Source organism: Tenrec ecaudatus, chromosome 5 (assembly GCF_050624435.1).
Source record: "Tenrec ecaudatus isolate mTenEca1 chromosome 5, mTenEca1.hap1, whole genome shotgun sequence".
NCBI classification, from domain to species: Eukaryota; Metazoa; Chordata; class Mammalia; order Afrosoricida; family Tenrecidae; genus Tenrec; species Tenrec ecaudatus.
The window spans coordinates 96,038,004-96,064,984 of NC_134534.1; the positions used below are offsets into that span (position 1 = coordinate 96,038,004).

General features: G+C 36.9%; 2 pseudogenes; one reads left to right on the top strand and one right to left on the bottom strand.

Annotated features, from left to right (window-relative positions):
- Positions 1 to 6,861: 6,861 nt before the first annotated feature.
- Positions 6,862 to 9,178, top strand: LOC142449196 (centriolar and ciliogenesis-associated protein HYLS1-like; annotated as a pseudogene).
- A 357-nt stretch (positions 9,179 to 9,535) lies between these two features.
- LOC142449197 (AP-5 complex subunit mu-1-like) lies at positions 9,536 to 24,275 on the bottom strand (annotated as a pseudogene).
- Between the last annotated feature and the right edge of the window lie 2,706 nt (positions 24,276 to 26,981).

Sequence of the window (26,981 nt, forward strand, 5' to 3'; positions counted from 1 at the left end):
GTTATCTCTTGTTTACTATGATCCATATAGTCAATTGCCTCTGTATAGCCAAGGTCCATCTGATGTCAGCAGTGATATTCTTCATTCTATATTGAACTTGGGCTTAATTTTTGGTAACTTCCTGTTAATGTACTGCTACAATTGTTTTTGAATGATCTTGAATAAAATTTAACTTGTATATGATATTAATGATATTGCTCAATAATTTCTATATCCTGTTGGGTCACTCTTTGGTATCAATATGTAATATTTCCAGTCAGTTGATCAGATAACTGTCTTCCAAATTTCTTGCCACAAATAAGTTAGAACTTACACTGCTTTATCTGTTTTTGGAATGCTTTAAATCATATTAATCATTCCTTGTTTTTCGCCAGTGCCTCCAATTATTTACTATTCTATATCGCTCTAGCTAATTTCTTAGTAGACTTGTACTGGTTTATATACAGCTCTTACTCTTAACTTTGATACCATTGCTATTCAAAGCGTGACCCATAGAAAATGATTAAAAATTTGGAAACTTTGATACCACCTTAGAGTTATACAATCAGAATCTGTATTTTTAATAAGATTTTTAGTTCACTTATATGTACATTAACATTTGAGACGCACAAGCTCATACACACTACTTTGAGTAATAGTCAATAAATTTGTGGAAAGAAGACGAAAAGATGAATGCGTTAGAGAAGCTGGTGATTCTTTCCTGAGAGTAAATTGGAATTGACGCTTCAATGAAATATAGTAAATGATAAGGGGATGGTGGCTGCTATTTACATAGGTGCATTGGGAAATTTCCCTGATGAAATGGCATCTGAATAGAATTCTAAATGAATTCTGACGGAACTAACATCACATGGGCAATGACCATTTCAGGCAGAGGGAACAGCATCCATAAATTTCCTTACTTATCTAATAAAGTAACACCTTTGGTCTTCCATGGCATCAAAGTCAGGATGAATCAGGAAAAAGTAATTTTCATTCCTATTAGAAATAGCATAGAAAATTTCCCTTAATGAAACCTATATTATAAAGAGTAGGAGAACGGGGATAAATATGGGCAATAATGATTTTCCAAAACAGTCTTATATAAACCACTACTAATTTAATTTAGCAAAATAATATTCATAGCATGCAGAACAAATATTATTTCTTGACTGTAAGATCTTTCAAATTGTTTTAATGCTATAAAAAATATATGATGTTTTCTCTGAATCCATTGAACAAATAAATTAAGCATCATGCAAAATTTCAAAGTAAGTAAACAAATAAAAATTTTAGTTCTTAACATTTGGAAACAAATAGAGATGATGGTTTCATAAAATGATTGATGTAATTGACATCACTAGGTTATACTCCTGAAAGATATTGAACTGATGTCCATAAAGGAGTATTGTTTTTTAAAAGATAAAGGAGAGAAAGTTTAAATCATGATTTTTTATTTTAAAAATAAAAATAGCTTTAGCTCAGCGAGATTAAACATTCAATTGTACACACAAGTGCAAGAAACTTACAAACCTATACACAGAAACACATTCACATTCAATTTAGCAGTGACAGATAAAATAGAGATCAGTCAAGAAGAGAGATACACAAACACAATTACAAATGCACAAACAGGAAGAGAAATTAGTTAGCTGTGATTTTTAAGAAGTATATACTTATGTTCATGAAAAGTCTAGAAAAGATAAATAGACAGCCTACTGAGTAGGAAAAAATATTCAAGAATGAAATGCATAATAATGTTCTAATCTCTAAAATACACAGAAATTTCAATAACTCAGCAAGAGAATCATTGAGTTTGGTTTCTGGCCATGGAATAATAGCATTGAACAGTGTTAGCCTTGCACAGCCAGTTGTTGCAAGTATTGTCAAGAAGTTGTATACTTGTAAAAGTTTGAATTGATAAAAGTCATATGATTACTGTATGTATATGAATGACAACCACAACAAAAGGATAGCTGCAAAGGTTGCTTATGTACCAAATACCACAAATGATTTGAGTCCTTGGTTTGGGAGGTTAAGGTCATAGTATCATAGACTGCTTGTACCTCATTTAGATGGCATGTTTAGTGCTTCTATTCTACCTCCTATTTACTTGTGTAGTGCCTGGGTTCTTCAAATCATGCAAGGGTGCATAGAAGTCACAAGAATAGTCCTCAATTTTCCTCAAGCAAATGAGGAAGATGGAGAATTGAATGAAGAGAAACTCTAACGTGTGACTAATTGAGTCTATGAGCAACTGCCTCCTTTGGCATGAGGTTAGAACTAGAAAGTATATGATTGCTATTACTCGATATTTTAATTGAAAGTTCTATAGAAGAACCCTGAGCAGAAGAATTTTTAATTATCATGGACTTTAGACTTTCTGGAGCAAATAGAGCAATTATGGCTCTTAGAGATTGTGTTCTTAAAACAAAACAAGACAGAATAAAACATCTCCTGTGAATTTCAGAAATTATCAATCTTTTTGGTGAAAGAAAGCCTCATCTTTCTCCCATGGAGCACCTCATGGTTTTGAACTGCTACTAGCCAGCCCAACATGTAACCCACTACAGCACCAGGGGTCTCTAAAACCAAGCAATAGTTTAGCTTAACTATTAGCAAATGTTTTCCCTGAGCCCTTTTAAAAACAGTCTCTGTATAATCAGAGTAACAATAGCAATTTGAGCAAGTAGGATGATAGAAAGCTTAGGAACAGTGATTTTATGCAATGGAGGAAGAATAGCTCAGAAAATTAGGGTGAGGATGGGTGTACAACTTGAACAATGCAATCAGTATCACTGAGCTAGATGCAAACTGTTGAATTGGTACATGTTTTGCTGCTATATTCCCCACATCAGTAACAAAATAAATATGTATTTTTAAGTGAGCAAAAAGCATGAACAGAAACATCATTAAAGAGAATATTTAAATGGCAACAAATGCATCAAAAGATACAACCATTATCCATTAGAGAAATGAAAATCAAGACTACAGTGAAATACCAACTTACTACTACAAAAATGGCACTAATAAAACAAAATAACACGCAACAAATGCTGGTGAGAAGAGTAGATACTGAGGTGGAGTTATAAAATGGTACAATGGTATATAATTTATATTACATGGTGCTCTACATAATGTAACTCCATTCCTGGTATATACCCTAGGGCATTATAAAAGGAGACAGATATATGCATATTTATGCTTTTGTCAAAATTACTCACAATACCAAAAAGATGGCAACAACATAACACCCACAAAAAATCAATGTATAAAATTGGATACATACGTACAATACAGTGCTATGCAGTAATAATTATAAGTTCTTGAATATGTTATAATGATGAATGTGGATAACATAAAGTTGAGTGAAATAAGCCAATCCCCAAATGACACATATTGTGCAATTACATGTTTATGCTAAGGCAAAATTAGACATATTTACAGAAAGCTCTACCCATTGTGGTTATCAGGGCTGGAGGATGTGAAAGAAAGAAACACTGTGCAAGTAATAGCCACTGGTTATTTGGGTGAGGGCAAAGGTAGCATCAAAGGAGATGGAAGTATGCACAGTTTGGCCAATGTAAATGATATTGTTAAGAAGTACATAAGAGAATAGGATGTTTTCTGTAAAGGGTGAGATAGATGTAATTTTTTAAACAGCAACATCAATAAAAACCATGTGTATGGTTACTGATATAGGTATATGTGTATGGATACAGGTGCCCTGGTGGCATAGTGGGTTACAAGTTGGGCTGTTAACTGCAAAGTCAGCAGTTCACAACTACAGTCTTCTCTATGGGAGAAAGATGAAACTTTTTACTCTTTTAAGGATTTACTGTCTTGGAAACCCACAAGAGCAGTTCAACTCTGGACTATATGCTTGCTGTAAGCCAGAATTGACTTGATGGCAGCTGGTATTGATATAAATATACAAATGTATATTTGTACACTGATAGAAGTATCTCTACATATATGTACATATGAATAGGCTTCAAAAGAGAGTGGAAATGCCATTATCTTTTAATTCCATGTTGTAAACCACTTCTTAAAGCTTCTTCATATAGGTATGTCTATGTATGCATATACATAAATGTATATAAATAAATTAAATAGTTTACTAAAAGTTATAGCTACTGTTTACACATATCCAAATATATCGTGATGTTAGTATTCTTAAAAGCATAGAAGAATAGACTTGTGAGCCAACTCCATTAGTTAGCATAATATAATTAATGAAATGTATATTGTGCATCTCAGTGTAAGATCTGAAGTCTTATCTATTTGTCAGTGGTCATCTAAGTTGCAACTCTTCTTCTTTATCCATCCGTAATAAAGAAAAAGGGAAGCCAAATACTCAGAGAATAAAACATTTTACAGGATTAGTAGTTTATACAAATCGCAGACTCATTTACTATGAGATTAGGACTAGATAATGAGCGTCCACCATTAGTGACCAGGGTGGTCAGGGCCATGGTACATGATCTTGATGGGATGAGACAAAAATGTGAAGCAGAGCACAAATTCTTTAAAAAGTCCCTTTTTATTGAACCAGTTGTGACTAGAAAACACCCATAGACTCTTGCCTTGTGGTACTTGGTAAACCTTGAACCCAAACTATTTCCTGAGCTCATCTTGTATCTTTTTAGCTAAATAACAGGATCCCATGATAATATAATGAAAACATTACCTGAGAGGGATTCAAAAAGAGAGACAGAGAGGGCAGGAGACATATAAACAGAAAACAAGTGACATGAAAATATAGCAGATGGGGCAATAAAATGAAAGGAATATAAATTAATTGAAAAAGAGAAGAAAATTGAGTGATTGTTCATGCACAACTGAGGCCAAAAAGGACAGATTGTTTATTTGGCTCCAAACCATTGAAGGAATGCATTTGTATTACTTTTGTTTTATCTAGCTATCTATCTATTAATCTATCCATCTATCTACCTATCATCTATCGTTTCTCACTATCATTGAGCCATTTGGTCTCACTTAAATTTCAATCTGGTTTGGTACGTTTGAGCAGCTTAAACTGCCACTCCTGCTTTTGAAAGGTAATTACAACCAACAATTCGTTAACTCCCTTGACCAGGAGCACTTCTGAAACAGAATCACTGGGGCATCACTGGCAGCAATTACTGGGGCAAACCTTCAGAAGCAATTCCAACTCTCACTCTATGGAGTTCCCTAACTCTATAGTGAAGGAACCTACGGCATATTGGAATCTTCATCTTTGTCACTTGTTGAAATCAATACTCTGGGCTTTATTTCAGTGCTCATCTTTCTTCCATTATTTTCAAACCAACAGATGCAGAATGATGATATTGAATTCATAAATTCTATTTTCAGTTTAAGTTTCATGCTCCTATTCAACACTATTATATCTTGTAATATTTTATTTGCTCATTTGTTTTGTACTTTTCAAAGTAAAATCATTGGCTGAGAACTAAAACAAAAATGGAGGAGTGGTATGAGAGTTGGTTGTAAAAAAAACCAAACAAACCCCAAATTGAATCAATTCCAACTAATGGCAACCTTAGGTACAAAAGAATGAAAGCCTGCCTAATCCTGTGCCACTATCACCATAGTTACGTTTGAGTCCATTGCGGTAGCCACCGTGGTGATCCATCTCATTGAAGTATTCATCTTTTATACCAGCCCCCTAACTTACTAAGCATGATTCCTTCTTTAGGGACTGGTCTTGGTAACATTTTTTTTGAAGTATATAAGAATATTGAATTCTGGATTGAAAACATTATCCCTAAGAATTTAACACTGTTAAATTCTACTGTGTATCATGTAATTTTTCCCTATCAACTGACTATGAAAGGAAAATAAAATTGGTTTTCAGACATGCAAGTTATTAAAATTCATCTTTAAGTCTACTTATTAAATAGCTATTGCTGAATATGCTTCATCAAAATACAACAGGTGTTAAGCCAAGACTAAGATGTGAGAATTAGCAAATGGAGGATCCAAAGCAATAGTCAGTGAAATTCCATCAAGAACACACAGCAGATGATCCAGAAAGTAGCCAATGAAGCCTGGAACTGGAGGATGGGGCACCGAATAGAACAGGGTTTTCAAAGCAAAACTTTAGACTAAAAAATAAATAGAAAGTGTGAGGAGATTCTATTTTGTCCCCTGAAAATTAAGAATCCAACATTATGATATCAAATAAAGCTTGGGAAATAACGAAAATGCAGCTTATTAAAATCCCCGGGTGAAAATGTTAGAGACAGGAAATGAAAGCATAAAACATACTACAAAATCATTTTTAATGTTGAAAACCTAGGTTTTCAACTTTAAAAATATAAATAAAAGTATATAATGACATTATAAAGCTGGGGGAAATTTTTAAAAATTGTGTTCACACACCCATGACATGTTTTTATTGGAAAAGGGTGTATTTAACTAGCATAACAAAAGTAAAAAACATTATTGAAGAAATAGTAATACAAACCAGTCATTTAAAAGCATTAAATTAAATATCAGAAGAAACGAAAATAAATAAAATGACCAAAAAAAAAAAGGAACGTATTGGCAGGGTTGTTTGGATAGTAGAAAAAGGGGTCGGTGGGGATTACTGTTAGGTTGTTATGTTATAAACTTCTAGAAAATATTTAACTCAAAATACTGTATATTTAATTACCATAATATAAAAAACAAAAGCAAACTATTCCTTGGAGTAATGCTTTCATTTCCTGATATATGCAGTCATGTCCATGTGGGCAGTTCTCAATTACATGTATGTCTGTAGTCCTATAAGAAAATAGTAGAGTTCAGAAATCCTGTTATGGGAATGGAATATTGCAAAACATTGCAAGCACAGCAGATTCTTCACACAACAAGAATATTTCATTTATCTTTTGCACAATGGCCACTCTAGAGTAGGACAGGGTAAAACTCCCCCTGTGCGTTTCTGAGTCTGTAGCTCTTTACAGGACTGGAAAGCCTCATCTTTCTCCTGCGGAGTGGCTGGTGGCTTTACACTACTAACCTTGTGGTTAGAAGCCCAATGTTTAATCACTGTGACAACAGGACTTGACTCAATGGCAGTGAGTTTGGTGTGGTTTGTATACAAAGCAATGGTGCTGCCAGGCTTGTAATGTAATGAATGAGACAAATGCAGTACACATGTGCGATATATAGGCAGGGTTTACTTCTGCATATACTTAAGGACAGTATATAGTAGGGGAGTTTCCAAGAATCCTGGAAAAACTCTATTATCTTTAAATCCCATCTACCCCTCAACTGTTAGAGCCATACTTTGTATACAAATTATAATACATATGTTATGATAGTTACAATAAACACCTATGTTGCTGGTTTATGTACATACTCTATTACACTTTCAATCTAAAGTGTTTGTCATTGACAGGTAAGGATTTTAATTATGTAATGTCAATCCTAATTTCTATGTTTTTTGTTTCCATAGCACTCGGGAATGGGTTGTCTTTGCTATTTTAATAAGGTGGGCTTAGCATGTCCTTTGAGTCTATCTCCTTAGAGTTGCAGGAGATTAAACAAGTTATCAGAAAAGGGATGGGATAAAAACATGTAGACCTCAAGACACATGGTAATATAAAATATGTATTAGTCTGGGTACTCTAGAGAAACAAATCCACAGAAATCCACGTATAAGAGAGAGTTTTATATAAAGGTTAAGTGTGCATCAAGAAAACATCCCAACCCCTTGCTTCCCAAGCTCACAAGTCCAACATTGACCCATTAACCCATATGTCCAATATCAATCCACAAAGTCCTCCTCCATCTCACAAAACAGACGCAATGATGCTGACTGCAGGAGGAAAGCCGAGTCAGTGAACATGTAAGCATCTCATCACTGGCAGGGGCCTCCACACGGCTGCTCCAACACCCAGGGCTGCATCGGGGTAGGTCCGTGTGGCTTCTTCTCAGAGATATTTTGCAGGAAGTGAACCTTGCCAGCTAAAGCAAGGAACTGGCTAAGGCAACTGCCCCCTGGTCCGACCATCACAAAGCAAGAGACCCGAGTACTGGAAAGGCGAGGCTCACTGAGCCATTTATCCCTCAGCCCTTCAATTAACACCACATATGTTTATCAACCAGGTTGACACAATAAACTAACTCATAGTGGAAACTGAAGAGGCAAAGGAAAGAACTTACTGTAAAGGTGTTATCTTGAATTTAGATTTCTAGTCTCCTAAACTTTGAAAGCTAATTGTGGTATGTGAAATTCCATTTGTGACATATCTGTTATTGTATGAGTATAACATAACAGTTGTGTGTATCATGGGCCAGTTGAATATTGTGGCATCATCTCTGTGTTTATTTTTCTTTGGAAAAGATTCTAATGGAGCACATCATGTGTCCCAAACACAGCATAGCCAGTGCTGATGACCGCAGCAGCAACAGATTATTAAAAACATGGAAGAAATGCCCAGTCTACCCAAGATGACCCCGCAGTAAAGCTTCAGTACCCTCAGGGAAGTGGCCTCTTACTCCGCAAATGTGGTCCCCACATGTGGAAAATCATGCCACTTCAGAAATTGTCTCCGAAGCCTCACAAAGACTTCGAAAGCCAGTGATGAAGAGAAGGTGCTGCGGAGAAAGCCAGGTGGGGAAGTGCTGGTGACAGATGGATCCACTGTCAGCGCATCAGTCTGCTGTGGAAAATGATATGGATCTCCGGGACTGATGAATTTGCAGTTCCAGGAAGACAGGAAATCCCCAAATGAAAGGTTGCAAAAATTCAGTCTACCGCATGAATACCAAAGACTTACTCAAGAACATCAACTCCTTTACTATCTTCAAAGAGAAGGAATCCCCCCTGCTCCTCCCCTCTAGTTTATGAACAAGACCTGATGGTTGCCAGCCAACCTGAGTCCTTTGTTCTACCAAGGCTGAACCAGTTAAGCCAAAATCGGGACAAGATATACCAGGTAGCCCAATACTTTGAGTACAAAGGAGATTGGGACTCAGTGAGGTTACCTGGCAAGGACCATAGGAAGGAATTATGGTGGGGTGTATGAGAGCAGATGCTTTGTAGAGCAGAACCCCAATCCAAGCCTCTGCATATATATACGTTCCAAACAATCACCTAGTAGCAACTGAGAAGAAAAGATCTGCGCTTCCTTTGGGTGTTCGTTGTGGTGACCTTGCAAATGGCGCCATGCCCAGAAAGGCCCCCTTCTCTCTTTCTCCCTCGTAACCCTGTCCTTTCCTGTCCCACTCAGATCACATTGGAGGGTAACATGATTTTTTATATCCCTTACGTAGCAACAACTCACTACAAACACCAATATGAAGCTATGGATCATGTAGATTGAACTTCTGTCTCTCAATTCCAACAACTACAAGGGAAATCATGCGGGAGAATGAAAAAGTGGACTGGTCTTTCTATTTTGTCATGATAGTAAAATTGACTCAGAAAGCACCATTTCTGTCCTATATGCGTTTTTTCTTTGGCTAATGTGAGCTGTTACATTTTGATGAGTGTGTGTTTTTAAAGTTCTGGGTGTTTAATTTGGCCAATAAAAAATATGGGAAATGGGTAAAAATAAATTAATTAAATAAATAAAAGCAGTAGTGGATCATCCGTGAATCCTGTTGCTCTAGATTCAGGCATCCACACTGGACAATCATAATGAGCCTCAAAAACAAAGAAAGTCTTATCCAAATTCAGAGCTACAAGGCTGGCAAAAAGTTCAAGAAAATCTACATAAGATATGGAAAATTTGTTAATGTGAATTAAGGACCAAATGCAAAAAAATCTTTCTTAGCATATTGACAGTCACTGGTAAGTTGTTAAGACGTGAAACTTAGACAATGGTTAAAGAAAAAGCAGGAGTAGATTACCACATGGTGTCTCCACCATCTCTAAATCACAATGTTTTATTTCACAGCATGGATTGTGTATGCCAAGGGAAGCATGGCTGTATAGATGTTGATTTTGGAGGCCGTTGAATCAGTTCTGACACAAAGTAGCCCTTTGAACAACAGAAGGACATACTTCCTGGTCCTGCACCATCCTCACAGTCTTTGCTGTAAATCTTTACAGAAACCCACTGCATTCGTTCTCTCCCAAGGAGCAGGTGGTGGTTTGTTTTGATTAGTCTTTAATCACTGACTCACCAGGCTTCCTGACCAATCATGACATACCCCTTTTCAATGTTAAACTAAACAAGATCCCTTTGTTCTGGTCTATGTAAGGTTCCACTTTAGCACAATTAATTGTTGTGAAAATCCCATTCTTTTCAATGTTATCTATAATCTGTTATGATCCATGTAGTTGAATGTTTTGCATAATCATCAAAATACTGATAACTCACTGGCATTCTTGGCTTGAAATCTTATCCTCTTGACTTCAAAAAAGGAGATCCTTATTCCATATCCTATTTTGTCTCCAACTTGAATTTCTGGAACTTTCCTTTTCATGTTCAGCTGCAACCATTTTTATGTTTCTAGAAATTTTTTGCTTACATGTGATATTAAGGATATTGTTAGATAATTTACATCTTTTATTGGATCACCTTTCTTTGGTTGACCAGGTAAGTGTCTTCCAAATAGCTCGGCATAGATGGATGAGCATTTTTATGGCTGTATTTCTTTGTTGAAACATTTCAATTGGTCTCCATCCACTTGTGTGACCTTATTTTTTCTTTAATGCCATTGGTTTTTTACCTTAAGCTACCCCCTAGAGTGGTCTAACCTAATCAACATTTTTGTGTGTGGTATAGTGACTCTGTATATTCCTTCCAACTTTTTGAGATGTGTTTTGTGTCATTCCACATTTTTTCCACATTACAACTTGGAGCTTAGGTTTTTTTCTTCATTTCTTTCAGATTGAAACGTGCTGAGCATGTTCTTTTTGCTTTCTAACAACAGGTCTGTGTATCTTTTACTTTAATACGTCTTCATTTTCTTCAGTTCACCTTTGAAATTTTCTGTTTATATATTTTACTACAATGTTTCTCTCATTTCCTTTATCAGTCTATGTTCAAAAGTGAGATTCTGAGATCCATTTTGACTTTCTTTCTCTCTTGGCTTTTTAATAATCTTTGTATTTTTCATATATGATATTTTTAATGTTATGCAACAATCCATCTGATATTTAATCATGACTATTCAATATGGCTAATCTGTTCTTGAGATGGTTTGTAAATGCAGATGGATATACATAGAGATGTAGCTCTGATGATCTTAAAATTTTTTTGTCTTTAGCTTACACTTGCATATTAGCAATTGTTATTCTATCCCATAGTCAACTCCTGGTCTTATTCTGAATGATTGTGAGCTTCTTTATTGTCTCTTTTCCACAGATATAGTTGAATACTATGTATTTGTCTGGTGGGATCCAAGTGTATAGCCAATGCCTATATTGTGAAAAAGGGCATTTTCAATGCACAAGTAATCAGTTTGCAAAATCCTATCATGTGATCTCTGGTATCTTGGTATTAGCAAAGTCTATTTCTACCTACTAATCCTTGGAATGACCTCTAGTGGTGTATAGGCTATGCATTGAGCTGCTAACCACCCGGCCAGCAGTTCAAACCCACCAGTCTCTTGTAGGCAGAGACAAGACTGTCAAGTCCAGTAAATATTTAGTCTCGGAAACCTAAAGCGATAGTTCTACTCTGTCCTATGGGGTCATTATGTGTTGAGTTGCTATGAGTCAGAATTGACTCCATGGCAGTGAGTTGGTTTAAATCCTTCTTGAATGGCTTATACTTTGAGCTACTAACTACAAGTTCAATGATTCCAATCAACCAGCCACCACATAGGAAAATTATAAGACTATCAACTCCTGTAAAGATTTCAAATCTCAGAAACATAAAGGGAAGTTATATTCTGTCCTATAGGGTCTCTATGTGAATTCAATTGATTCTATGGCAGTTTGTTTTTGAGTTTGTTATTTTATTAAACCTTCTCTGTTTTCAGGTTAGGCCTTCCCATCACTAGTAATTATCAATACATCTTGATTGTATGTTTTATCAATTTCAAAATGGAGACAGAAAAATCTTCAATTTTTTTGTTTTGCTATTAATAATTGGTGTTGAATGGTATTTGTAATAAGGTCTCTCTCTTGTAATATATTCTGTGCATCCTATCGCCAACAGTGTTGTACTTCAAGCTAGATCTTGAAATGTTCTTTTTGATGATGAAATTCAGCATTTTTCTTTTTTATTTATCATTGACAGCATAGTAGAGTATATAATTGCCATATTTTAAAATGGCCAATCCCAGTATATTTCAGTTCATTAATATCTAGAAAGCTGATTGCCATGCGTTCCATGTAATTATTATATGACTTATAATTTCCTAGTTTTATACATCCTATTTTGTGATTATGAATTGGTGTTTGCAGTCTTTTTTATGTCTAAATCATGTCACATAGTCAAATGAACCCAATCCAATCATAAGATTGTTTTTTGAATGCCTTCCAATATGTGGGGCTCATCTTCCGGAATGATATCAGTAAATGTTCCACAGTTATCCATAAGTTTCAGTTACCATTTCAGGGGGAAGTGGATGGTCAGGTTCTTTTGCCTTAGTCTGTCATAGTTTGGAAGATTCATTGAAACATGTTCACCTTGGGTGAGACTCTGTTGGTATTTAAAATACTGCTGGTATAACTTCCAGCATCACAGTAGTACATAAGCCACCATAGCATGACAAACATAAGGATGTTGGGACTGTATCTATATGTGAGAGTTTCAAAAAGTTTGTGGAAAAGTGGAATTAAAAGATTATCAAAAGTTTTCATAAACTTTTTGAAGTCATATATATATATATATATATATATTCTTATATTAAAACCATTCTTGAGTTCAAGGCAAAATACACTGCTTGTGCAAAAGAAAATGATCCTGCTTTATTCCTTTACTTCTTGCAAATGCAACAATCAAGCTTGGATCCAGTTGTTATATCACAAAAGTAGCTGTAAAGAATTAGGTACAGAGCTTTCAAGAGGGCATCCACCCAGGTAAATTTGTTAGCAATGCTAGCCAATTAATAAGAATTTTAACTCAACTGATAATTTATAAACTGTATTTCACAGTCTCCCTTTACCTTTGAGTGAAAATGCGTGTGTGTGTGTGTGTGTGTGTGTGTGTGTGTGTGTGTGTGTGTGGAGGGGAGGGCGGGTTGGGTGTTGTGTGCGTGCTGGAGCGAAGGAATAAGGGAGCAGCAGGTAGACTGGCAGGAAGCAAGTAACTTCTTTAGACCCCACAAATAGCTATGCAGGTTTTTGATTCCTGAGGCTTAAAGATGGATTGGGTTCCATTCCATACTAGTGGGTACTTTTGGGCGATGTATTGTCACACTTTGTCTCACTAAAAGGGTCTGATGGCTTCTTTCTTTTGAGACTTTACCAGTCAGCCCGCCAGCATTTCTGTATCATTTTTAGTTTCTTTCTCTTTGTTCACATCTTGAGTGATATATAATGTGTCCCGTTCTCCTGTAGTCTATTTCTGTCATATTGTTCAGAACAACAGTCACGAGGTCAAGGCCCTCTCTTAACAGTACTCAAGGGCCTAATTGAAATCCCATCTCTACTGACCCAGGGGTCCAGCTTCGATCCCACCTGTTAATCACACACCGTTTCATCTTCCTTCAAAGATTTTCCCTTAATTATTTTGTTTTGTGTCTTTAGTTATTTTGATTGTGCTGGCATTTGATTGTTTGTTTGATTATACTTTAACTGCTTTCACCTTGCAATTACCTCAATTACCTTTCCATTTCTTTTAGGGTACCGTATGCCATGGCATCAAGAAAGGGGTTGATGAGTGTCAAGTGCTCTGGAAATATTTAGCAGTAAATGGCCTTCTAAAAGACAGAACCTGGACCACTGATTTGCAAGACAGATGTGCTTTAAAACAATGTACCCGCATAAATGGTCTCCATGGGGAGAGTTTAGAAGTAGGATTTTGAAGAGAACTACATAATATATACTCAGTTCCCTTTGTCATTGCTTGAGAAGAAATATGGAGTCATTTAACTATTCATATTAATGCTTTTAGAAATACAGTCTCGGCTTTAATAAAGACCATATAACTAATCTTTATTTTTTAAAAAGCCTAATCACAAGTCCTGGTCAGTGTCTTGGTTTTGCTGACTGAATGGATAGTGATGTGTCCCTGTGTTAACATAATTCAGTGTAGTACAATTCACTAAAATATTGTTTATTATGTATCAGCATATAATTTTCTGAACTAAACTTTAGGTTTCCACTCAGGAGTTCCCTATAATTAAAAAAATACAAGCATGGGGCTTCCATTGTTTAGGTGTGGACATCTTTTTCCTCACCCCTATTTTGTCCCAGTTCTCATTGTCCAGAAGCACACCATCATTATTCTCCTTGTTGACTTAGCATTGAGAAGAGTGGACTGTAATGCAATTGTGTTAGTATCCTTGGGTTCCAATGTGTCAGCCTTTCCAAGCCAATTTATGTTAGCTGAGATGGCAAAACACTGCGGAATAACATTCTGGATGGGCAGGGCAAGTTCCACTGTGAGTATCACACATCATATGTAAACATGGGTCTGATAGGTGGAGGAGGAATAGGAAACGGGATTTGGTTTGAGAGTGCTGTTGTCTGTCGTGCTTTGCCTGATCTGTCAGAAATTACATATGATCAGAAGAAAGCATTCTGGAAAGATTTGTCTACTTCACTTAAATGGAACTCCATTCTGCAGTATATGTTCAAAAGTAAGAGGCTTATGTGTATTCAGTTTAATTCAATATTTAATCAAGTGTCACCTTACCAATTATTAACAGTCATATAATTTTCCATAACACTCAGAAGAGTTTGCTAATTTTAACATCTTTGTTGACTTTCTAGAAAATGAATACTATTGTTTTATGCTTCTACCCATATTCTGTTTATCAAAAGTCCCTCCCTCATCACCTTTAGTTTTAATAGGAGAACAGAATGAAATTAGTGACCACGCACTGCATTCAGAAGTTCAGCTAGCCTCTATGACAAGCCCAGGACATGTCCACATTGCGAAAGTAAATTGCTCTGGCTTACTGTGATTTTCAAATATTACCACTGCATTCATTGTAACTGTTTCTTATTCTTAGTCAGAAGGCAAATGTGAACAGATAAATTATATAAGACAGTAGAATAGGGACCAGGCACCAGGCAGAGGCCATTTAATTAAAAGGTGTAAGATAAATAGACTGTAAAATTCAACTAGTCTTATATATGTATTTTAAAATAGCCTGCTTGGCAGAACTGAGTGATGAATTAAGTTAATGAATGCAAATTTCAGAAAGAAAGTAAAACAGCTTTGAAATGCATTTGCTTTGTGCTACTTTTATCATTTTTTTCAGATTCAAGATAATAAGCAAACATGTTTTTACAAAAGGAGGAAAGGAAGAGATTAGAGTAAGAAAGAAATCAGTTGTATGAATACCTGATTACACACTGTAATCAAGGAATATTATTCTGGCTTTCTTGCCTAATATTAAATGGACAACAGCATATTTTTGAATAATTTGTCAAATTGTTTAAGACTGATTAGAACCAAGAATTGTCTGAACTCTGGCTTTGCAATATTTTCAACTATTTTATACTCACAAGGAAATGCGGAGTGGAATTTTATTACATTTGCTAGGGGGCACTCCAAGGCCATCTTTGCCTTGTTTGTACTCGGGTATCATCAGTGGCCCATTTTAATTATCTGTGTTTTTATGAACCGTGAAGTGTTACGTCATTTATTATGGAGTTTTCAGCTTGATTATGGCTTTTGTCGAATCAATTTTATATCTGCATGGTTCCTATGCCCTTCAAATCCTATGTGTTTGTGTTTTTTTTCTTCCAAATCCTGTTTTCTGGTGGGCTTTGTGTAAATTGAAAGTGCTAGATTTGTAGACTTATTGGAGGAAACATCTGAATGAAGCACTTACGATGAAGTTTCAGGAAAAGTGAGCATTGTTTTCCCTAAAATAGCTCCACACAGAGTCAGGTCTTTAGCCTCTGAATTTTGCGGTTTGTATATTAAGCAGCTTTCCATTTCTTTTGAGGTAAATCTAAAATAAATCCCCAAACAGGGTATGTCTCTCTGTCACCAAAGGGCCTTGGTACATTTGTGATGTCAATGTGATTTATAATCATAAAAAAGAAAAATGCACCTAGAGACAGTCAAGTTCCACTAGACTTTGTTCAGAGCTTTTAATTTCCCGCGGTAAAAGTAAATGCCAGCGAGTTTGCGGCTCATACCTACGAACTGGGGAATAGGGTTTTCTCAGATGCCATTTGTCTGCTGTAGCATTCGCTTAACTAAATTGCATTTGAAACTTTTATGATCCTGGCAAAATCACTCCACAGTTAAATTATTTCATCCAAATCCTTATAAACAAAAGAGCAATTTTTTATTGTAAATATCCCAAGAGGCAGGTAGAAAAAAATCCAGGGTCAGCAGAAATGGAGAATGCCTAACTTGATCCTCTGTAATGATTTCAGACACGTGGAGCTTTATTGAGGCTCCGGCTCGGAGGACCCACTCAGTGATTGCTTATGTGCTTCCGCAGCAGTTCGTGCTTGCTGTAGGCTAGGAGCCCCTCCGATGGCATCACGTGCTAGGAATTAAAACTCTTGCGTATTAATCTTTCCCACGCCTTTCAACTAAAACCCATTTCATGTCCAAGAGGCTCATTTTTTTTAAGGATACTCATACTCTGATGGCCAATGGACATGTCTTGAAATCATAACACAGCCCCCACCCCAACTCAAGTGACAACTTGCATTAAAATTAGTATTAAATTAACTATTTCCCCTTACTTCCTTACTAACAAAAATCTAACTTTACTTGGTGCGGAAACTGCTCAACTAAAGACTACTTTTGCTAACCTTGGCCACTGAAGTTTCCCAGGTGGAACAATTTGGGTCCATGAATTTAAGAGGAGAGTTTTTGGTGGTGTTTTCAATGAAGTGCTTGGAAGGGGGCAAACTTGGCTGTCAGATCCCTTTGCCTTTTAATCTTTCCTGGCTTCCTTATTTCTGGGGCACAGATACAATGGTGGAGGCAGAGTAACAGCTTTCTTGGGTGACAGACACATGATAGGAATGGCTGATCATGAATCAAGAATTGGGTTCTTAATAATAACTTGGATTCTTATGACAATATTACATGCTCAAATATGGACTTTTCACATGCTGATAAAATCTCTGTTTTATAAAAATCAGTGATATTTCAGTTTTCCTTTTAATGAAGTGGAATTAAATTCTTGACCTGATGCAGACACTTCACAACAAAGATGTGTACAATGGACATAATAAGCAATGCATTTCAATTTTCCTTAAAATTTTTCTGTAGTGGCTGTACCATTTTACAACACCCCCCACCCCCGTAGTGTGTATAAGATTTCTAACTGCCTCACAACTTCTCCAGTGTTTGTTTTTTATCAACATCATCCTTTCCCCCACCAGGAATGACATGGTATCTCATGGAAGTGTTGACTCGCTAATGTTTTCGGATATTGCTTCATGGTAGTCACCTGAATGTGGAATGCCTTCTTTCATGAAGTATTTCCTCATATCCTTTCCCTGCTGTTTGTACTGTTTGTCTTTCTGTTGTGAGATGTGAACATTGTCTGTATGTCAGATATATCATTGCCCAAAAGTTCTCACAGGTCCATAAGGTTCTCTGTTTACTCTTTTGGTAAACTTTTTGAAGAGCATGAACATGTAATGTTTAATTAATCTAGTTTATTTTCTTTTGTTTGAGCATTTATACCACAAATTAGAGCCTCTAGCTTTGTCCATGCTATCCCACAGGAGTTCTATAGTTTTAGGTTTAATACATAGGTCCTGGATCCATTTTCAGTAATTTTTTTAAGTATTATGTGATATAGAGCTCCTGTTTCATTTTTAGATAGGTGCTATCAGTTTTGCAAACACCGTTTGTTAAGAGATGATTTCATCTCCTTTGAATAGACTTTGATCTTTGTCAAAGATCAGCTGTCCATACCTGAAAGAACACTTCTGGGTTCTCAATTCTGTTCTATTGGCCTATGCATTTATTGTTTACTGGAACCAGGCAGTTTTGTCCACTGTGACTGTTTAATAAGTTCTGATATCAGAAAGCATGAGGTAATCTATTTGTTCTTTTACAATAAAATATTATCTACTTGGGAGCTCTTTCCTTTCCATATAAAGTTGGAGATTAGGTTTTTTTTTCCATTTTGTCAAATAAAGTTGTTAAAATTGGGATCAGTATGTCACTTTATCTGTAGGTCACATTATAGTATTGACATTTTCACAATGTAAGGTTTTCCAATTCAAAAGCGTGATATATTTTTCCACTTTTGTAGGTCCATTTTAGTCTCATGAATTAGTGTCCTGCAATTTTCTTGATAGTAACTCTTTTACAACACTGGTTAGTTTTATTTCTAGATAGTTTTAATCCTTATTTGGGAAAAAGATCAGGCTATCTGCTTAAATAAAGAATTGCAGTTATTACGATTCTGAATAGATTAGATGGCAGTGGATTTGATTCAAATTGGGTTATTTTCATAATAGATGTTCATTCATGAATATTTTTTTCTTTTAGTGAGGTGTTTGCTTCATTTTAGTATCAATGTTAAGCTGGCTTCACAGAAAGAGACTGGTAGCGTTCCTTCCTTCACTATGTCTTTGAGGAGATTGATTACGTGCCTTGGGGTGAGTTCTCCATGCATGCTGAGCTCTTCAGGGTAGCCATTTGGTCCTGAGGATTTCTGTTTTTGCTTTTTTAAAGGACATCTTTAAGCTCTTCTTTTTAAAATGGGTCTGTTAAAATGTTACACCTTTGCTAGTATTGATATGTAGTGTGTTTCTAGAAAAATTTCCATTTCATCTGGGTTTTGGAAACAATTTTCCTTAGTAATCAGTTATCACCTTTGTTACCTCTGTTGGGTTTCTGGTAATGCCACCTATTGTCTTTCCAGAATTATACAGATTCTTTATTAGTAAGATACTTCTGATTGAAAAGGAGAGGCTAATACCTAAATAATATTTGAAGAGTTTATATTTGTTTCTAATATAGTTCTGGTTTCCTATAACAGCACATTAACTTAGGAGTTTAGGGCTTAGAGTCCCTAGCAAATAGTTTTTATCTTACATAACACCCATAATTCATTGGCAGTAGCTGTTATTTCTGCACTAAGAAGTCCTTGAGCCCTCCTCCGGGGAGGCTCAGTGTAGAAATAAGTCTGTGATTGATTAGTAAAGTCTCTTAAAAGTTATGAAGAAACATGGGTAGTAGGACTATCCAGTACTCATCTATAAGTGTAAAGTAAATCATTATTATTTTATGCTGTGAATTATATTTGGATAAAATAAACACCATAACACAATTGTAGCAATGAGTCTTTAAAACATTATTTTAAGCAATATCAGATGAAAAACATTGAACAGGAATATTTTGAATAATTACATTTACATTTTCACTTACATTGGTTTTAATCATCCATATTAAAATAAAAGATGATTTATGCTGTTATACCATTATATAAAACTGAAGAGAATTGCAATCATAATGATCCATATGCTATTGGAGCAGGGGTTTTGGAATTCCAGATGTAATAGAAGAAATTGGTTTTTAGTTTTTACATATGCTGTACCACTAAACATACATCTGGTCAAAAGGCTGCTTCACATGGTTCTTTGTACCAAAAGTTATAATTTCAGGAGAATTCCCATACAATTTGGCAATTTGGACCAGTAGTCTAGATCAATAAGTTTTTCTCTTATATACTCTGAGTTAGTCAAAACTAACTTGCTGTTTCACGTGTGTGATCGGACCTCTTACTTAGAAGGAATCCATCTGTAGGCTGGGGTGACCCACTCTGATTCTTTCTGGGACATTTGGAGTAAGACACAGGGAGAGTCTATGCATACCTTGTAGACCCAGGGACATATATAGCATGAATTGAATGACTTTAAGGTAGAGTGAATGAAAATTTGTAAAGATGCAGAACCATCCATTGCTTCAATACTAGGAATGTGAGCATGGAAGAATCCAGAGATGGATCAACCAGAATATCACAAAGTAGAAACCAATTAGTGGGGAAACCCAAACTAACAGTAACATTGGACATAATTCCTTCTAAATCACACTTATGATTCATAGCTACCATGTCTTGCCACATAAGTGCTGAATTCTGTTTATTATATCACATGGGTTTTACCTTGTCACTGACAGAAATAGAAACCTGTGTTTTCCTTTGTATGTTCCAGCTTTCCAGGCTGGCTGGTTTTGTGGTTGAGCTGTGGAAGCAATCTTAATATTATCGATTGAGTTCTGTAAGTAGCATCTAACACAATGACAAATCCGTACAAGCAAGTGGGGCAATTGGTTCAGCATCATTCCTTTGGCCCAAAGAAAGAAAATCTTGCAACCCCAAAAGAAGTTCAAAGCCTTGGGAAATTCACTAGTGTTAAATAATGGGTGAGGGGATAAGATTTGTTAAAAATAGTGGAGCAGAAACGTATTATCATGTCATTCTTCACGAAAGCAACTAATGGCCTAAATTCTTCACTTCATATTGAAAATCCACAGATGAATTTTTTTATTGATTTGTGAAAAGCTATTGCAAATTTCCTTGAAATCTTTATCATAATCTAGTAATATAAGTTCAAAGAGCAGTGCTTTATGTAAGGGTCTCAATCTTCAGGAATTTAATCTTCAGGAAATGCTTGCCTTCAAACTCATTGCCATCGAGTTAATCCCCCTGTGGGTCTCTGAGACTGTAACTGTTTATGGGAGTATACATTCCAGTCTTTCGTGCAGCTGCTTGTGGTTTTGAACTGCCAACCAGAAGGACGGCAGCCCAACACGTCACCACCCACCAGGCTTTCTTCTTCAGGAATAGACAGTATCTAACTGTTGACAAACAACCCAAAATCCTCAATGATAGAAATTATATTCCTAAGTATCCAATGAAGAACAGGCACATAATTTACACCACTGAAGACTTTTGACTCATTTGTCAATAGATGGATAGCATCCCCAGCAAACCTACTACTTTTTCTCTAAATTCCATTTCTGGGATGGTGGCCTGCAAGGAATATGCTTCCTCACTTGTCAGTGCAATGAACCTCCACCAATTTGTTTCTTAATTGGATTATTTGCCTCTCTGTGCTTTTTTTTCTCTCTCTCTTTTGTCAACCTACCTAGTGGTTTAGCTAATGTCTTGATCCTTTCAAATACTTAATTTCTGGTTTTGTTGATTCTATTCTTTTTCTCCCTGATCATTAATAGCTTATTATTTATTCTGTTAATTTTGGTCTTATTTTGCTCTTACATTGCTATTGTTCTAAGTTGCTTTTTCAAGTGAATGATTTTGAATCTTTGTTTTTGTTTCTCTGTGTGTCAGTGTGTTTTTTTTAAAGACTTCATTATTTAATTATTTTATTGGGGGCTTGTATAATGCCTATCACAATCCATACATCCATCCATTATGTCAAGCACATCTGTACATTTGTTGCTATCATCATTCTCAAAACATTTGCTCTCTACCTGAGCCCTTGGTATCAGCTTATTTTTCCCCTTCCTCCCCATTTCCTCCTCCCCATGAACCCTTGATAATTTATACATTATTATTATTTTGTCATATCTTACACTGTCTCTCTTCACCCCCTTCTCTGTTGTCAATCCCCCAGAGAGGAGGCCATATGTTGATCCTTGAAATTGTTTTCCCCCTTCTACATCATCTTCGCTCCACCCTCCCAGTATCGCCACTATCACTACTGGTCCTGGGTGATTTATCTTTCCTGAATTTCCTGTTCTTCCTGTCCGATCTGTACCAGTGTACATCATCTGGGGTGTAAGGTAGAATTGGGATCATGATAGTGGGGGGGGTGAGGAGGTGGGAAGCAGCATTTAAGAACTAGAGGAAAGTTGTATGTTTCATCATTGCTATGTGGCACCCTGACTGGCTCATCTCCTCCCTGTGACTCTTCTGCAAGGGGATGTCCAGTTGCCCACAGATGGGCTTTGGGTTCCCAATCTGCACTCCCCCTCGTTCACAATGATATGACTTTTTTTTCCCCTTGATGCCTGATACCTGATCCCTTTGACAACTCATAATCACACAGTCTGGTGTGTTTCTTCCATGTGGGCTTTGTTGCTTCTTAGCTAGATGGCTGCTTATTTCCCTTCAAGCCGTTAAGATCCCAGATACTTTATCTTTTGATCATCAGGCATCATCAGCTTTCCTCACCATATTTGCTTAGGCATACATTTGTCTTCAGTAATCCTGTCAGGAAGATGAGTATCATGGAATGCCAGTTTAATAGAACAAAGTGTTGTTGCTTTGAGGGAGTACTTGAGTGGAGGCCCAATGTCCATCTGCTACCTTAATATTGAACCTATGAATATATGTACATAGATCTATTTCCCCACCATCATAAATAAGTATATTTACATATGTACATACCTATATTTAGACCTCTATAAATGTCCTTTACCCCCTAGTTCTTTCCTTTATTTCCTTTTACTTTCCTCTTGTCCCACTATCAAGCTCAGCCTTCATTTGGGTTTCAGTATTTCCTCTGGGTTACATTACCCTTGCTCAAGTCTTACCAGACCTCTTACACCCTCCTCGCCACTGATCTTGGATCACTTGTTGTTCCCCTGTCCCTTCCTTCCCACCACTTCCTTTCCCTCACCGGCCCTCTCCCATGTCCCTCCCAGAACCGTCAGTCCAGTTGATTCATCCCTGGGATTGTTTATCCAGGTATGCTCCCTACTTGATTTGCTCCATTTTGGGTGTTTCAGACTGAGCTGCTTCCCCCCAATGTGACTCCAGAAATATCCTCTGTTGCCATCAGCTATAATAAGGGGACAGCATGACACGAGCTGTTTGTGTGGGCCAGATCTCTCTGTGTCCCATTAGTTCCCTGCAGGGATGTCATCCCCCGAACCTGGTGTGCCAATGTGGGATCCAGTGGGACTCTCTTTCTCTTCCTCCCTCCCGGCCTTCCTCTGTGTGGGTGTGGCATGCTGGCCCCTCTCCCCAACCTGTAGGTTCAGTTCTGCTCTCTGCCACACCCACGTCCTAGGAGGGGGTCATTTTGTCTCTGGTTGGGGCCAGCCCTGTAGCTCTCTCTTTTCATGCATCCTCCCATGTGGCCACGCTGTCCTCATGGTTTGGTGCATCATGATAGAGTGCATGCCCACTCCCGATTCTGTGGAGATAAGGTCAGTACTCTCCCCCTGGGTGGATTAGTGGCCTGCTCCCTCCGTCATCATTTCACTTTCAACACCCACTTTTCTTCCCCACCCCTCCATTTCCCATAATTGTGTTGGACCAACATGTATCTCCTTGGGTTCGGTCCAACCTTCACAAGTTCCCTGTATCTCAACCCAAATGTTATGATATAGGAGGCTTCTCTTCTATATCTACCGTGCTGATTACACTTACCTCAGGGGACTCATGCTGTACTTCACCTTTTGTGATTGGCTGACTTCGTTCAGCATAATTTGCTCCAACTCTTCCCATGAAAAGACATGTTCCATGTGCTCATCAGTGCTTTTTAGTGATGCACAGTATTCCGTTGTGTGTATGTACCAGAGTTTAGTGATCCACTAGTCTACCGATGGAAATTTAGATTGTTTCCAACTCTTTGTGATTGTGAATTGCACTGCAATAAACACTGGAGTCATACAACTGGTTGTGGATTATTTCTTACCTCTTCTGGGTATATGTCCAGTAAATGGGTAGCTGGGTCATAAGGTAGCTCAATTTCCATCTTTTATAAGTATCACCAGATCGCTTTCCATAGTGTCTGTACATATTTACAGGACCACCAGCAATGTAGGAGAGTTTATTGCTCTCTGATTTTCTGATATGGACTAGCCTCAAAGGTGTTAAATGATATCTCATGGTTGTTTTGATTTGCATTTTTTCTGATGGCTAATGATTGGGAGTAATTTCTCTTATGTTTACTGGCCATCTGGGTGTCCTCTCTAGTGAAACTTCTTTTCTGTTCTTTTCCCACTTCTTCAAAGGGTTAACCCCTTTCCTCTTTTTTCAGGTAGGAGTGTATTGTAGATTTTTGTAATAAGCCCTTTGTTGTGTTGTTGCTAAATATCCTCTCCCAGTTAGTAGGTTGCCTTGTTACACTCTTGGTAAAGTCTTTTGACTCACACAGGTGCTTTATCCTTAGTAAATTCCATTTGTCAATTTAAGATTCCCCTGTATGTGTTACCTGTCCTATTGAAGTTAGTCTTTGTAGTTCCTGGGCCAAGGTTCTTAGGTTTGTCTTCAATTCCTTTGCTAATGGCCTTGATGGTTTGGGGTTTTGCTTCTAGGTCCATGATCCACTTTGAGTTTGTTCTTGCTCATGGAGTGAAGTAGACATCTTGTTTCATGTTTCTACATGTGGATTTCCATTGTTTCCAGCACCACTTGTTAAATAGGGTGTCACCCTCCCACTTGTTGCTTTTGGGACCCTTGCCAAAGATCAGTTGTCTATATGCTGATGGTCTTATTTCTGGGTTTTCTATTTTTTCCCATTGTTCTGTGTATCTGTCATTATGTGAGTACCACACTGTTTTGACCACTGTGGCTTTTTAGTAGGTGTGAAGGTCAGGTAAAGTAAGCCTTCTGACTATGTCCTTCTCCTTGAGGAATTCTCTGATAATTCTGGGCTTCTTCCCTCTCCATATGAAATTGGTGGTCAGTTTTTCTAATTCATTGAAGACGGTTGTTGGTATTTGAATCAGGATAGCATTAAACTTATAAAGTGCCCTGGGTAGGATAGACATCTTTATTATAGTGAGTGTTCCAATCCATGAGCATGGAATATTCCTCCATTTGTGGAGGTCGATTTTAGTTTCCTGGAGTAGGATTTTGTAGTTTTCTTTGTATAGGTCTTTTTAAAAAAATATAAACCTGGATATTTCAGTTTGTCCTTGGCTATTGTGAATGGTAATACCTTCTTGAGCTCCTCTTCTATGGTCTTGTCTGATGTATACAGCAAACCAATCGACTTTTGTTTGTTAATCTTGTATCCTGCCACTGTTTCATATTCCTTTATCACTGCCAGTATGTAGCTTCAGGAATTTTCAATGTACAGAATCATGTCATCTACAAATAATGATAATTTCACCTCCTCCTCTCCGAGTTGGGTACCATTGATGTTCTTCCATTGTCTTATGTTATTAGCTAGGACCTCTAGTATGATATTGAATAGAAGTGGGGACAAGGGACATCCTTGGCTATTCCCCTTTCTCAGTGGAATTGCTTTTGTCTTTTCTCCATTGACTATGATGTTAGCTGTCGGCTTTTCATAGGTAGCTTGTATTAACTTGAGGAACTGCCCTTCAGTTCCTATCTTCATTAGCATCTTAATTGGGAATGAGTGCTGGGTGTTGTCGAATGCTTTTTATGCATCTATAGATATTAACACGTGGTTCTTATATTTTTTCTTATCAATGTGGTGTATAATATTGATGGATTTTCGGATGTTAAACCATCCCTGCATCCCTGGGATAAACCTTACTTGATCCTGTTGGATGACGTGTTTTATATACTTTTGTATTCTATTGACCAATATCTTGTTGAAGATTTTTGTATCTATATTCATTAGAGATTTTGTATCTATGTTCAATATTGTTCTATACTTCTCTATTCCTGTAGGATCCTTACCCTGTTTGCCTATCAAAGTTATACTAGCTTTGTAAAATGAATTTGGGAGTTCACCATCCTTTTCTACTCTCTGAGATACTTTGTGGAGGATTGGTGTCAGCCCTTCCCTGAATGTTTTGTAGAATTCAGTGAAGCCATCTGGTCTGGGAGAATTTTTTGTTGGTAGCTTGTTGATAACCACATCTATTTCTTATTTTGCTATGAGTTTGTTTAGGTTCTTGACCTCCATCTGCGATAGTCTAGGGAGGGCTTGTTTTTGCAAGTATTCGTCCATGTCTTCCACATTGTTGAACTCATTAGAGTACAGACTTTCATTGTACTTTGTGATTATCCTTTTAATTTCATTAGGGTCTGTTGTGATTTTCCCACTTTCATTCTTCATCATGTCTATTGGTGTTTGCTCTTTCCTTTCTTTGGTTAGGTTTGCCAGCAGTCTGTCTATTCTGTTGATCCTTTCAAAGGACCAGCTTTTTGCTGCATTAATCTTCTGCATTGTTCTTTTGTCTTCCCAGTGGTTCAACTCTTCCCTGATTTTTATTATTTCTTATCTTTTGGTGTTAGAGGGATTTTTCTGTTGATTCTGTTCTAATTGCTGGTGGTTTTGTGAGAGCGTATTGTCATAAGTCTCTCTTCCTTTTTCATAAATGTTCCTATTGCTATAAAGCTACTTCTGATGAATGCTTTCACCACATCCCATATGGTTTGATACAAAGCATTCTCATTCTCATTAGCTTCTAGAAACTTTTTGCTCTCCCTTTAATCTGGGTAAGTCCTCATTCATGTCAGAGATCATTTTTCATCCTCAAATTGTTTGCTCTTGTTTTCCTGGTCGTCCTTTTATTGATCTCCAGCTTTATGGCCTGGTGGTCTAAGAAGGACATCTGTATAATCTCTGTGTGTTTGAATTTACTCAGATTTGACTTGTGTCCCAGCATGTGGTCTATTTTCGAAAGTGTGACATGCTCACTTGAAAAGAATGTGCATTTTTTTGCATTTGGATGGAAAGCTCTAAATATGTCTATCAGATCTATTTGCCTAATTGTTTTGTTTAGCTCTCTAATATCCTTGCTAAGCTGTCTTCCCAATGATCTGTAATACTCTGAAAGTGGTGTATTAAAGTCCCCTACTATAATTATTTAGTCTGTGATATCGTTCTTAATGTTCTGAATAGTTTGTTTAACAAATTTCACAGGTCTCTCATTTGGTGCATATATATTTATTATGCTCACAGTTTCATGGTAAAGTGATTCTTTGAGCATTATAAAGTGCCCCTCATCTCTTTTTAGGGTTTGAACCTTGAGATCAGTTTTGTGTGAGATTTGGATTGCGACTGCTGCTTTTTTTGAGTCGCCATTTTCCTTGTATATATTCTG